At 34.5% G+C, this 13,068-nt stretch overlaps 1 pseudogene; it reads left to right on the top strand.

Moving 5' to 3' along the window:
* The first annotated feature begins 11,420 nt into the window (after positions 1-11,420).
* On the top strand, positions 11,421-11,994 carry LOC110138600 (small ribosomal subunit protein eS12-like; annotated as a pseudogene).
* Positions 11,995-13,068: the final 1,074 nt, after the last annotated feature.

Here is a 13,068-nt window from a genome sequence, read left to right on the forward strand (position 1 = left end):
GTCTCTGGTTCCTTTAATTTAGTCTCTGGTTTCCTTTTTCTAAACCCAGCTTTTACATATAGAAGTTCTCATTTCACATACTACTGAATCTTAGCTTGAAGGATTTTGAGCATAACCTTACTAGCCTGTGAAATACATGCAACCAGTCATCAAGACAGTCTTGTACTGGCACAAAAAGAGAACTATAGACCAATGGAACAAGATAAACAGCCCAGAGATAAACCCATGCACCAATGGGCACCTTATCATTGATAAAGGAGGCAAGAATATACAATGGGGAAAAGAGTCTCTCTTCAATAAGTGGTGCTGGAAAAACTGAATAGCTACATGTAAAAGAATAAAATTAGAACACTTCCTAACACTATACATAAAGATAAATTCAAAATGGACTAAAGAACTAAATGTAAGGAAGAAGCTATTAAGATCTTGGGGGAAAACATAGGCAGTACACTCCTTAACATAAGTCATAGCAAGATGCTCTACGACCCACTTCCTAGAGTAATGGAAATAAGAACCAAAATAAACAAATAGACCTAATTAAACTTAAAAGTTTATGCATAGCAAGGGAAATTATAAACAAGGTGAAAAGACAACCTCAGAATGGGAGAAAATAATAGGTAATGAAACAACTGACAAAAGATTAATCTCCAAAATATATAAGCAGCTCATGCAGCTCACTACCAGAAAAACAAAAAAACAAATCAAAAAATGGGCAGAAGACCTAAACAGACATTTCTCCAAAGAAGACATACAGATGGCTAATAAACACATGAAAAGATACTCAACATTGCTCATTATTACAGAAATGCAAATCAAACCTACAATGAGGTTTCACCTCACCCTGGATAGAATAGCCGTCATCAAAAAATGAATGCTGGAGAGGGTGTGGAGAAAAGGGAACACTTTTGCACTGTTGGTGGGATTGTAAATTAATAGAGAACACTTTTGAGAACAATAGGGAGATTCCTTTAAAACCTAGGGATAAAACTACCATGTGATCCAATAATCTCTCTACTGGTCATATACCCTGAGGAAACCATAATTGAAAAAGATACATGTACCCCAATGTGCAATGCAGCACTGTTTACAATAGGTAGGACATGGAAGCAACCTAGATGTCCATCAACAGATGAATAGAAAAGGAAGTTGTATGAGTGATATGGAATATTACTCAGCCATAAAGAAGAATGCATTTGAGTCTGTTCTAGAGCTTATTATACAGAGGGAAGTAAGTCATTAAGAAAAAAACAAATATCATGTATATATGAAATCTAGAAAGATGGTACTGATGAGCTTATTAGCAGAACAGCAATGGAGATGCAGACATAGAGAACAGCCTTGTGGACACAGTTGGGGAAGGCGAGAGGGACGGATTGAAAGAGTAACACTGAAACATATACATTATCATATGTAAAATGGATAGCCAGTGAGAATTATCTGTATGATGTAGGGAGCTCAAACCCAGTGCTCTGTGACAACCTGGAGGGGTGTGATGGGTTGGGAGGTGAAAAGGAGGATTCAAGAGGGAGGGGACACATATATATATATATATATATATATATATATATATACCTATGACTGATTCATGTTGACATATGGCAGAAAACAACACAATATTGTAAAGCAATTATCCTCTAATTAAAAATAAATAAAATTAAAAAAAAACCAAGATCATGGCATCCTGTCCCATCACTTCATGGCAAAGAGAAGGGAAAGCAGTGACAGATTTTCTTTTCTTGGGCTCCAAAATCACTGCGGACAGTGACTGCAGCCATGAAATTAAAGATACTTGCTACTTAGAAAAAGAGCTATGACAAACCTAGACAATGTGTTAAAAAGCAGAAACATCATTTTGCCAACAAAGGTCCATACAGTCAAAGCTATTGTTTCTCCAGCAGTCATGTACAGTTGTGAGAGGTGGAACATAAAGAAGGCTGAGAAAGAGAAAAAAAAGAAGGCTGAGCACCAAAGAATTGATGTTTTCAAATTATGGTGCTGGACAAAACTTTTGAGAGTCCCTTGGAGGGATTGGGGGCAGGAGGAGAAGGGGCCGACAGAGGATGAGATGGCTGGATGGCATCACCGACTCGATGGACATGAGTTTGAGTTAACTCCAGGAGTTGGTAATGGACAGGGAGTTCTGGAGTGCTGCAATTCATGGGTTCGCAAAGAGTCAGACACAACTGAGCAACTGAACTGAATTGAACTGGAGTGCAAGATCAAACCAGTCAATCCTAACGTAAAATCAACCCTGAATACTCATTGAAAGGACTGATGCTAAAGCTCCAATATTATGGCCACCTAATGGGGAGGGCCGAATCACTGGAAAAGACTCTGACGCTGGGAAAGATTGAAGGCAAAAGTAGAAGGGGGCAGCAGAGGATGAGATGGTTAGATAGCATCACTGACTCACTGGACACGAATTTGAGCAAAGTCCAGTAGACAGTGAAGGACAGGGGAGCCAGGTGTGCTGCAGTCCATGGGGTTATAAAGAGTCAGACACGATCTAGTGACTGAGCAGCAACAACAACAAAAGCTAGACAACACACTACAAGAAAAGAAAGCTACAGGCTAATCTCCCTTAAGAATACTGATACAAAATTCCTCAAAAAAATGCTATTAGATTGAATTTAACATGTTGTTAAAAGTAATATACATGATGACCAAGCAGGATTTATTCCTGAAAACGCAAGGATTGTTCAACATACATGTTAATCAGTGCAATACACCACACAAACAGAAATAAAAGAAAATAATACACAATCACTCAGATTAATGCACAACAAAATTCAACTTACTTTCATGATAAAAAAAATTTTAAGAAACTTGTAATAGATGAAAACCTACTCAGTTTGATAAATACCATACATGAAAAACCCACAATTAACATGGCAAAAGGCTGAAAAAAATTTTTTTTAATCAGAAACAAGATAAGGATGCCAGTTTTCACTATGTCTATTCAACAGTATATTGGAAATATTAACCAGAGCACTTAAGCAAGGAAAATAAATAAAAGGCATTCAAATTAGAAAAGAAGTAGTTTTCTGTGTTCACAGATGACACACAAAAAATACTAAATATTCCACAAATAAATATGTTAGACTTAATAAATGAATTTGGCAAAGTTGCAAAATACAAATCAAACCCCCATGTCAGTTGTATTTCTATATAGTAATTATGAATGATCCAAAAAGGAAATTGAGATGTTTTATTTATAATAGCATTAAAAATAAGTAAAATATGGTTGACCTTTGAACAACACAGGATTGAACTGTGTGGGTTCATATACATGTGGATTCTTTTTTCCAATAAATTCTACAGCAGTACTACATGATCTATGGCTGGTTGAATCCATGGATATGGAACTTAGGTTATGGAGGACCAACTATAAACATATATACAGATTTTTTATTGTGTACAAGGTTGGTTCTCTAACCCCTACATTGTTCAAGGGTAAACTCTACTTAGGAATAAAATTACCAAAGTGGCAAAAGACCTGTATACTGAAAACAGCAAAACATTTCTGTGGGGAACTAAAGAAGACATAAATGAGTAGAAAGATATCTTATGTTCATGATTAGAATACTTAATATCATTAAATTATTATTTTTTAATTTTTATTAGTATTATTATCATTAAATTATTACAATAATAATTATTATCACTAATAATACCACTCCAAAATATCTAGAGAGTCCATGTAATCCCCTTTAAGATCCCAATGATGCTTTTGCAGTAGAAATACTCATCTTAAAGTGAATTTGTAATTTTAAGGGACTCCAAATAGCCAAAACAATCTTGAAAAAGTAAAACAGAGAGAACTCACACTTCCTGATTACAAAATTTAATATAAAGGTGCAGTAATCAATGCAGTATGGTACTGACATAAAGACAGACATGCTGACTAATGGAATGGTGTAGAGAACCCAGAAATGAGCCCCATGTATAAGGTCAAATGATTTGTAACAAGGGTACAAAGATTACTCAGTAGGGAAAAGGAAAGTCTTTTCAACAAATGGTGCTGGAAAAAATGGATATCAACATGTCAAAAAATGAAAAAAAAAATTGAAATAAAAATAACTGAAAATAAATCAAAGACCTAATTCTAAACAGCCGAAATTATACAACTTGTTGTGGGGAAATGACATTGCACATGTCAATGATTTTTTAGATATGACATCAAATATGTGAGCAAAAAAAAAGAAAAAAATAGTTTATTTGGACTTCATCAAACTTAAACACTTTTATGCATCAAAGAACATTATTTAGTGATTCTTCCACAAAATTGGAGAAAATAGTTATGAATCGTACATCTGATAAGAGTAATATTAAGAATATATTAATAAATATATATATTAATATAAAGAACTCCTATAATAACGTCAACAAAAACAAACAACTTGATTTAAAAATGGGTGAAGGACTTGAATACTTTTCCAAAGAAGGTACACAAGTGGCCAATAAACATGTGAAAAGATGATCAATAGCATTAATTATTATTAAAAGCAAATCAAAACCACAATGAAATGCCACCTCACATTCATCAGAACACAGGAAATAATAAAATGGCAAGGATGTGGAAAAATTGGAACCCTTCTGCATTGTGATTGGGATGCAAAAGTTTAGCTGCAGTGGAAAACAGTTTGGCATTTCCTCAGAAAGTTAAACACAGAATTACTATATGATCCAAAAATTCCACTTCTATGTATATATCCAAAAGAACTAAAAGAAGGGGGGACTCAAACAAGTTTCATAGCAACATTATTCATAATAACCAAAATATGGAAACAACTCAAATGTTCATCAACAGAATGATGAATTTTAAAAATGTGTGTTCATGTTAAGTCTCTTCAGTCATGTCTGATTCTTTGCGACCCCTCGGTCTACAGGACCACCAGGAACCTCTGTGCATGGGATTCTCCAGGCAAGAATACTGAAGTGGGTTGCCCTTTCCTCCTCCAGGGGATCTTTCCAACCCAGGGATTAAATCCAGGGATCAAACCCACACCTCTTATGTCTCCTGCAATGGCAGATGGATTCTTTACCACTAGTGCCACCTGGGAAAACCCTCCACAGTCTATATACATATAATGGAATATTGCTCAATGTTTAAAAGGAATCTGCAGAAGGTGACTGCAGCCATGAAACTAAAAGATGCTTGCTCCTTGGAAGAAAAACTATGACCAACCTAGATAGTATATTAAAAAGCAGAGACATCACTTTGCCAACAAAGGACTGTATAGTCAAAGTGAGGGCTTTCCTATAGTCAAGTATGGTTTTGAGAGCTGGACCATAAAGAAGACTGAGCACTGAAGAATTGATACTTTTGAACTGTAGCTTTGGAGAAGACTCTTCAGAGTCCCTTGGACTGCAAGAATATCAAATCAGTCATCCGAAAGGAAATCAACCCTGAATATTCATTGGAAGGACTTAATGCTGAAACTGAAGCTCCAATACTTTGGCCACCTGATACAAAGAGCTGACTCATTGAAAAAGTCCTTGTTGCTGGGAAAGATTGAAGGCAGGAGGAGAAGGGGACAAGAGTGGATGAGATGGTTGGATGGCATCACCAACTTAATGGAGATGAGTTTGAGCAAACTCCAAGAAGTGGTGAAGGACAGAAATGCCTGGTGTGCTGCAGCCCATGGGGTCACAAAGAGTTGGACACAACTTAGCAACTGAACAACAGCAGCAACAAAAAAAAGGAATGAAATTTTGATATATGTTACAACATGTTGAATCTTAAATATATTATACTTTGTAAAATAAGTCCTTCTCAGACAGAAGTATTGAATGACCTCATTTTTATAACATACTTATAATAGGTAAATGCATAGAAACCAGGAATAAAATAATGGTTACTGGGGACTAGGAATAGGGGGAAATGGGGTGTTATTATTTAGTGTGCACAGAATTTCTTTAGAGTGATGAAAATTAATGGAAATGTCTAGTGGTAATGGTTATACAACATTGTGAATGGACTCAATACCCTTAAATTGTACACTTAGACTGTGTTTTTAAAAGTGCTTTGCTGTGTATTTTATCACAATAAAAATAATATATGCACATGCATAGATGCATATGAGGGTGTGCATGAATTTTTCAAAAACTTAGGAAACAAAAAAAAAATGGTGGGCATACATCCAAACCTACCAATAAGTTGCATTAAATATAAATGTTTTAAAGACACAAATTAGAAGATAGAGATTGTCAAAATGAAATTTGAAAAGACCCAACTATATGGTAGCAACAACAAAAAACACTGTAAATGTCTTTTCATTGAAAAGTTAAAGCAAAAGAACAGAAAATAATGTATCATGGAATACTAATCAAAAGAAATCTGGAACGCTTATATTAATATCATATAAAGCAAAAAATAATAAGAGAAATAAAATATTAAAAATAATAAAGGGACAATACATATGGTAGAAAGGTCTGTTACAATTTTAAATTTGTATGTGCCTAACTATATAGCTTCAAAATACACGAAGCAAAAATGATGAAACTGAAAAGAGAAATAGATTAATTCACAATTACAGTTGAATGCTTCAATATATCTGTTCCAGTTAAAGAAACAACAAATAGAAAATCATCAAAGAAACAGAAGAACTGAACACCATCAACCAACTGGATCTAATTAACATTTATAGAACACTTACCACAAAAACAGCAGAACGCATATTCTTTGCAAGTTTACATGAAGCAATCACCAACATAGATCATATACTGGGTCAAAAATTTTTTAATTGAAATCATGCAAAGTATGCTCTCTGACCATACTATCTCAATTACTTTTGCCCTAAACATCATGCTCAGCTTTCAACAAAAATTTATCATTCTAAAAAAGGAAGAGAAAAAAAAAAAGTCTAAAGAGGCAAAACAAGCAGCAAAACCAGATTTAGATTTGGCAGAAACTTTGGATTTATCAGACTGAGAATTTAAAATAACTGATTAATATGCTACAGACTCCAATGGGAAAAAGTGGACAAAATGAAATAACAAATGGATAATGTGAACACGGAGATAGAAATTATGAAAAAAATCAAAAGAAAATCCTAGGAAACCAAAAACAGGGTAACAAATGGAAAATGTTTTTGATGGGCTCACCATTAGACTAAACAAAGCCAAGGAAAGAACAATAAGTTTGAAGATATACTAATAGAAACTTCCATAAGTGAAATGCAAAGAGAAAAAAAAATATATGAAATGGACTGTGGTACAATTATAAAAAATAACATAAATGTAATCAGTAATATTGAAGTAATCATGGTGGAAAATTTTCCAAAATTAATGACATATACTAAACTGCAGATCCAGGAGCCTCAAATAACATCAAGTAGGATAAGTATCAAAACTACTATATTAAGGAATATATTCAAACTACAGAAAATCAATGACAAAGAGAAAATGTGAAAAAAGTGCATCCACAGAGGAACACAGATAACAATTACATCAGTCTTCTTTTCAGAAATGATGCAAGCAAGAGGAGTATGACGCTAAATATTTAGAACTGAAAGAAAACAGCCACCAACTCAGAGTTGATAATTACCCAAAATAATTATCTTTCAAAAGCAACAGAGAGATACTTTCTCTGACAAACAAAAATTGAGGGAATTTGTCACCAGCAGACCTGCCTTGCAAGAAATGTTAAAAAAAAAAAAAAAAAAAAGTTCTTCAGAGAGAAGAAAAATGATATAGTTAAGAAACTTAGATTTACATTAAGAAAGGAAGAAATAAATGAAGATAAAGTAAAATGTTATTTTTTAAATTCTTCCTTGGTCTAGTAGATAATACCTTGTTCAAACCAATAATAGCAACAATGAATGAGTAGAGTTTGGATAAGGGAAATGAAAGACAATAATATTATAAGGAATGAGAGGGAGGAATTGGGAATACTGTGTCATAAGGTGCTTGTACTACCAGTGAAGATTATAGTGTTATTTAAAAGTGGCCTTGGATTAGTTGTAAAATATACTGCAAACCCTAGAGCAACCATTTTGAAACATTTTAAGAGAAGCTATAACTGATATGCTGAAAGAGGAAAAAATAGAATTATATAAAATGGTCCATGAATACCAGAGAAGGCAGAACAAAAAAGTGGAAGGGGAAAAAGTATAAGGACAATGAATTTTTTAAAAAGTTACAAGTATCATAATCCAGTTGTATCAACTATCACTTTATATGTGAATGGTCTAAATACACCAATAAAAAGACAGAGACTATCACAGTGAATAAAAACAATCCAAGACTCAACTGGAGTGGGTTGCCAAACAAACATATAGTGTTTATAAGAAACCCATTTTATATAAAGGCACAGGTAGATTAAAAGTAGGGGGTAAAGATATACCATACTAACACTGATCAAAAAACTTGGAGTAGCTGTATTAATTTCAAATCAATATGACTTTAGAGTAAGGAATATTATCAGAAATAAACAGAGATAATACATAATGATAAGGGGTCAGTTCTCCAAGAAGACAAAACCATCCTTAATGTTCATATGCCTAACAACAGAGCCTCAAAACATGTGAGACAGAAATCTAACAGAACTTCAAAGAAAAATAGACAAATTCATTATTATAGTTGGAAACTTTGACATTCCTGTACCAGTAACACAGATTTAGTGGGCACAAAATCAGTAAGGATATAGTTTAATACACAGCACCATAAATCAACTGGATCTAATTGACTTTTATAGACTGCTTCATTCAATAAAGTAGAATACACATTCTTCTCAAGCCTACATGAACATTCACCATGATAAAACACATTCTAAGTTATAAAACATACTTAAACAAATTTGAAGGAATATGTGTTATGCAAAGGATGCTCTCAGACCACAATGGAATAAACTAGAAATCTATAACAGAAAGAGACCTGGAAAATCCCCAAATATTTGGTGATTAAATACACTTCTAAATAATACATGGGTTAAAGAAGTCTCAGGAGAAATTTTAAAATAGTTTAAACTAAAACAAAATAAAAATGCAATCTATTAAAACTTGTGAGATGGAGTAAAGCTGTGATTTATAACACTGAATGCATATATTAGAAAAGAAGAAACAAATAAGATCAACAATCTAAGCTTTTACTATAGGAAACTAGAAAATAAATCATAAGTTAAATTCATAATTAGCAGAAGAAAAGAAATAATAGAACTAATAAAATAAATAAGTGATATAGAAATCAAGAAAGAACAAGAGAAAATCAATGAAACCAAAAGCAGATTCTTTTAGAATATCAATAAAATTGAAAACCCCTAGACAGGCTAAGGAGAAAAGATACTGACCCACAGACATTAAAATAATAAAGAGTTATTATAAAAAAAATTCTGTGCTCACAAATTTGATATCTTAAACGAAATGGACCAATTCCTTAAAGATGTAATCTACTAAAACTCATAGCAGGTGAAACCATTTAAATAAGCTTATATTCAATAGATAGTTAAATTGAAATTAATAAACTTCCCAGATAGAAAGCCCCAAGTCCACATGGCTTCACAGGTGAATTCTATCACATCTTTAAGGAATAAATCATACTGATTCTCTAAAATCTGTTCCAGAAACTAGAAGCAGAGGGAACAATACTTAACTCATTCTGTGAGGCCAGGATTACTTCAAACAGAATCAGAGAAAGACATGACAAGAAGGGTAAATTACAGACTAATGTCTTTCATGAATACAGATGCAAAAATTCTCAACAATGTATACAAAATTATATAACATTATCAATGGGATTTATCCCAGGTTTGCAAGGCTGATTCAATATTCAATAACCAATTAATATAATCAGTCATAGTAAAGTGTATAGTCACTCAACCATGTCTAACTCTTTGCGACCCCATGGACTGTGGCCCACCAGGCTCCTCTGTTCATGAGATTTTCCAGGCAAGATTACTGGAGTGGGTTGCCATTTCCCTCTCCAGGGGATCTTCCTGATCCAGGCATCAAACCTGGGTCTCCCACATTGCAGCCAGATTTTTTATCATCTGAGCCACCAGGGAAGCCTATAATCAGTCATATCAACAGGCTAAAGAAGAAAATCATATAATCATATTAGTAGATACATAAAAAGCATTTGACAAACTTCAATATCTATTTATGATGAAAACTCACAGAACACTAGAAATGGAGAGGATTCTCCTCAATTTGAAGAATATCTACAAAAACCCTATAGCTAATGTCACAGTTAATGGTGAGAAACTAGATACATCCCCCCTATGACTAGAATTAAGGCAAGGCTCCCTCTCATCATTGCCAACACTGTTCTGAAAATCCTGGCTAAATCAATAAGGGAAGAAATTTGCGTTCCTATATACCCCTGAACAGCAAGGAGATCAAACCAGTCAATCCTAAAGGAAATCAACCCTGAGTATTCATTGGAAGGACTGATGGTGAAGTTGAAGCTCCAATACTTTGACCAGCTGATGCAAGGAGTCAACTCATTAGAAACAACCAGGATGCTGGGAAAGATTGAGGGCAAGAGGAGAAGTGGGTGACAGAGGATGAGATGATTGGATGGCATCATTGACTCAACGGAAGAAAGTTTGAGCAAACTCTGGAAGATAGTGAAGGACAGGGAAGCCAGGTGTGCTGCTGTCCATGGGGTCTCAAAGAGCTGAACACTACTTAGCAACTCAACAACAAGAAAAATACCAGCAATGGACATGTGGAATTTGAAATTAAAAGCACAACACCATTTACATTAGCACACAAAAAATGAAATATCTAATATAAATCTAACAAAAAGTATATAAGATCTATATGAGGGAAACTACCAAATTCTGACGAAAAAAATAAAAGAAAATCTGAAAAAGGGAAGATAGACCATGCCCATAAATAGGATGATTCAATTTTGTTAAGATAACAATTATTTCCAACTTGATCTACAGATTCAACAAATGCTCAAATAAAATCCCAACGAAACAAGTCACCTTATGGATGTCAACCAACTCATTTCAAATTTTATATGGAAAGGCAAAAGACTCTTAAGTAGTCAATACTATATTGAAGAAGGATAATGAAGTCAAAGGACTGACATACCAAGCTTTAAGTCTTACTATAAAGGTACAGTAATCAAACCAATGTGGTATTGGCAAAAGCATAAACAATGGATAAATCAGTGGAACAGATACAGACCCATACATATATAGTCAATGGAACAGATGTAGATACATACAAATATAGTCAACCGATCTTTCATAAAGGAGCAAAGACAATCACACAAAGCAAAGATACTCTTTTCAACAAATTATTCTTGAACAACTGTACATTCACATGTAAAAAATTAATCTAGACACTGACCTTATGCTTTCACAAGAATTATTTCAAAGTGAGCCGTAGTTCTTTCCCTGCCTCCACAGAATCAAGGCAGAGGCTGTGGGTGTGTTGAAGATTCAGCTCCACCTACAACCCGTCACCATGGCCCAAGAAGACACTGCTGCTAGAGGTGCCACGTATGGTAGTACTGCTCTGCAAGAGGTGCCGAGACTCTCCTTCATCCATGATGGCTCAGCAAGTGGCATTCCCTAAGCTGTCAAAGCTTTAGACCATCGCCAAACCCATCTTTGTGTGCTGGCATCCAACTGTGATGAGCCTACATATGCCAAGTTGGTGGAGGCCCTTTGTGCTGAGAACCAAATCAACTTGACTAATGCTGATGTCTGGATAAGAAAATGGCAACCCACTCCAGTATTCTTTCTTGGAAAATCCCATGGACAGAGGAGCCTGGCAGGCTATAGTACTGGAGGTCACAAAGAACTGGACACAACTGAGCAACTGAGAAGACACAAAGTTGATGACAAGAAACTAGGGGAAATGGGTCGGCCTCTATAACATTGACAGAGAGGGAAAACCCCATAAAGTGGTTTGTTGCAGTTGTGTGGTGGTTAAGGACATTGGCAAAGAGTGTAAGGCCAAGGATGCCATCACGGTGTGTTTAAAATGCAAGAAATTATCTCACACACACACACACACACACACAAAAAAAACCTAGACTCTTTCCCTCAAAAAATAAACAAAAAACTCAACAAACAAACAAAAATGGATCATAGACCTAAATGTAAAATGCAAAGCCCCTAGAAGATAACATAGGAAAAAAATCTAAGTGACCTTGGGTTTTCCAATGAACTTGTAACAAAAGCATGATCCCAGAAAGAAAAGTTTGGTAGGTTGGACTTGATTAAAGTTTAAAACTTGTCTGTGAAAGACACTGTTAAGAGAATAAGAAGACAAACCACAGACTGAGAAAAAATATCTGCAAACACACATGTCACAAAGAACTTTTATCAAAAATGCATAAAAATTAAACAATCGAATTAAAAAATAAGCAAAAAATCTGAACAAATACTTGACCAGAGGAAATATACAGATGGAAGATAAGCAGAGGAGATATTCAACATCATGTGTTATTAGTGAATTACAAATTAAAACAATGAGATACTACTCCACACCTATTAGAATGGACAAAATTCAATACACTGACAACACCAGATGCTGATAAGGATGTGAGGAAATTTTCATTCATTGCTAGTGAAAATTCCAAGTGATGCAGCCACTTTGGAAGACAATTGAGGAGTTTCTTACAGAGCTAACCATAGACTTATAAAAAGATTCACATGCTCCTATGTATTTATCCAACAGTTGAAAACTTATGTCTAAAGTTCATGTGAAAACCTACAAATGAATGTTTATAGCAGTTCTAGTTAGAACCGACAAAAATTGGAAGGAACCAAGATGTCATTCAATATGTGAATGGACAAAGAGTGGTACATTCATACAATGAAATATTATTCAGTGATACAAAGAAATGAGCTATCAAGCCATGATACAACAGAAATGAATCTTAAATGCATATTTCTAAGTGAAAGAAGCCAATCTGAAAAGAGTGCATATTGTATGATTCCAACTCTATGGCATTTTAGAAAAGATAAAACTTTCGAGACAATAAAAAGTTCATCAGTTGTCAGGGGTTGTGGAGGAGAGATGGTGAAAAGATGAATAGGTGGAACACAGAGTCTTTTGTATAATGTAATGATTGTGCATAACTTTACATACTTGGAAAAACCTG

This window comes from Odocoileus virginianus, chromosome 20 (genome assembly GCF_023699985.2).
Source record: "Odocoileus virginianus isolate 20LAN1187 ecotype Illinois chromosome 20, Ovbor_1.2, whole genome shotgun sequence".
NCBI classification, from domain to species: Eukaryota; Metazoa; Chordata; class Mammalia; order Artiodactyla; family Cervidae; genus Odocoileus; species Odocoileus virginianus.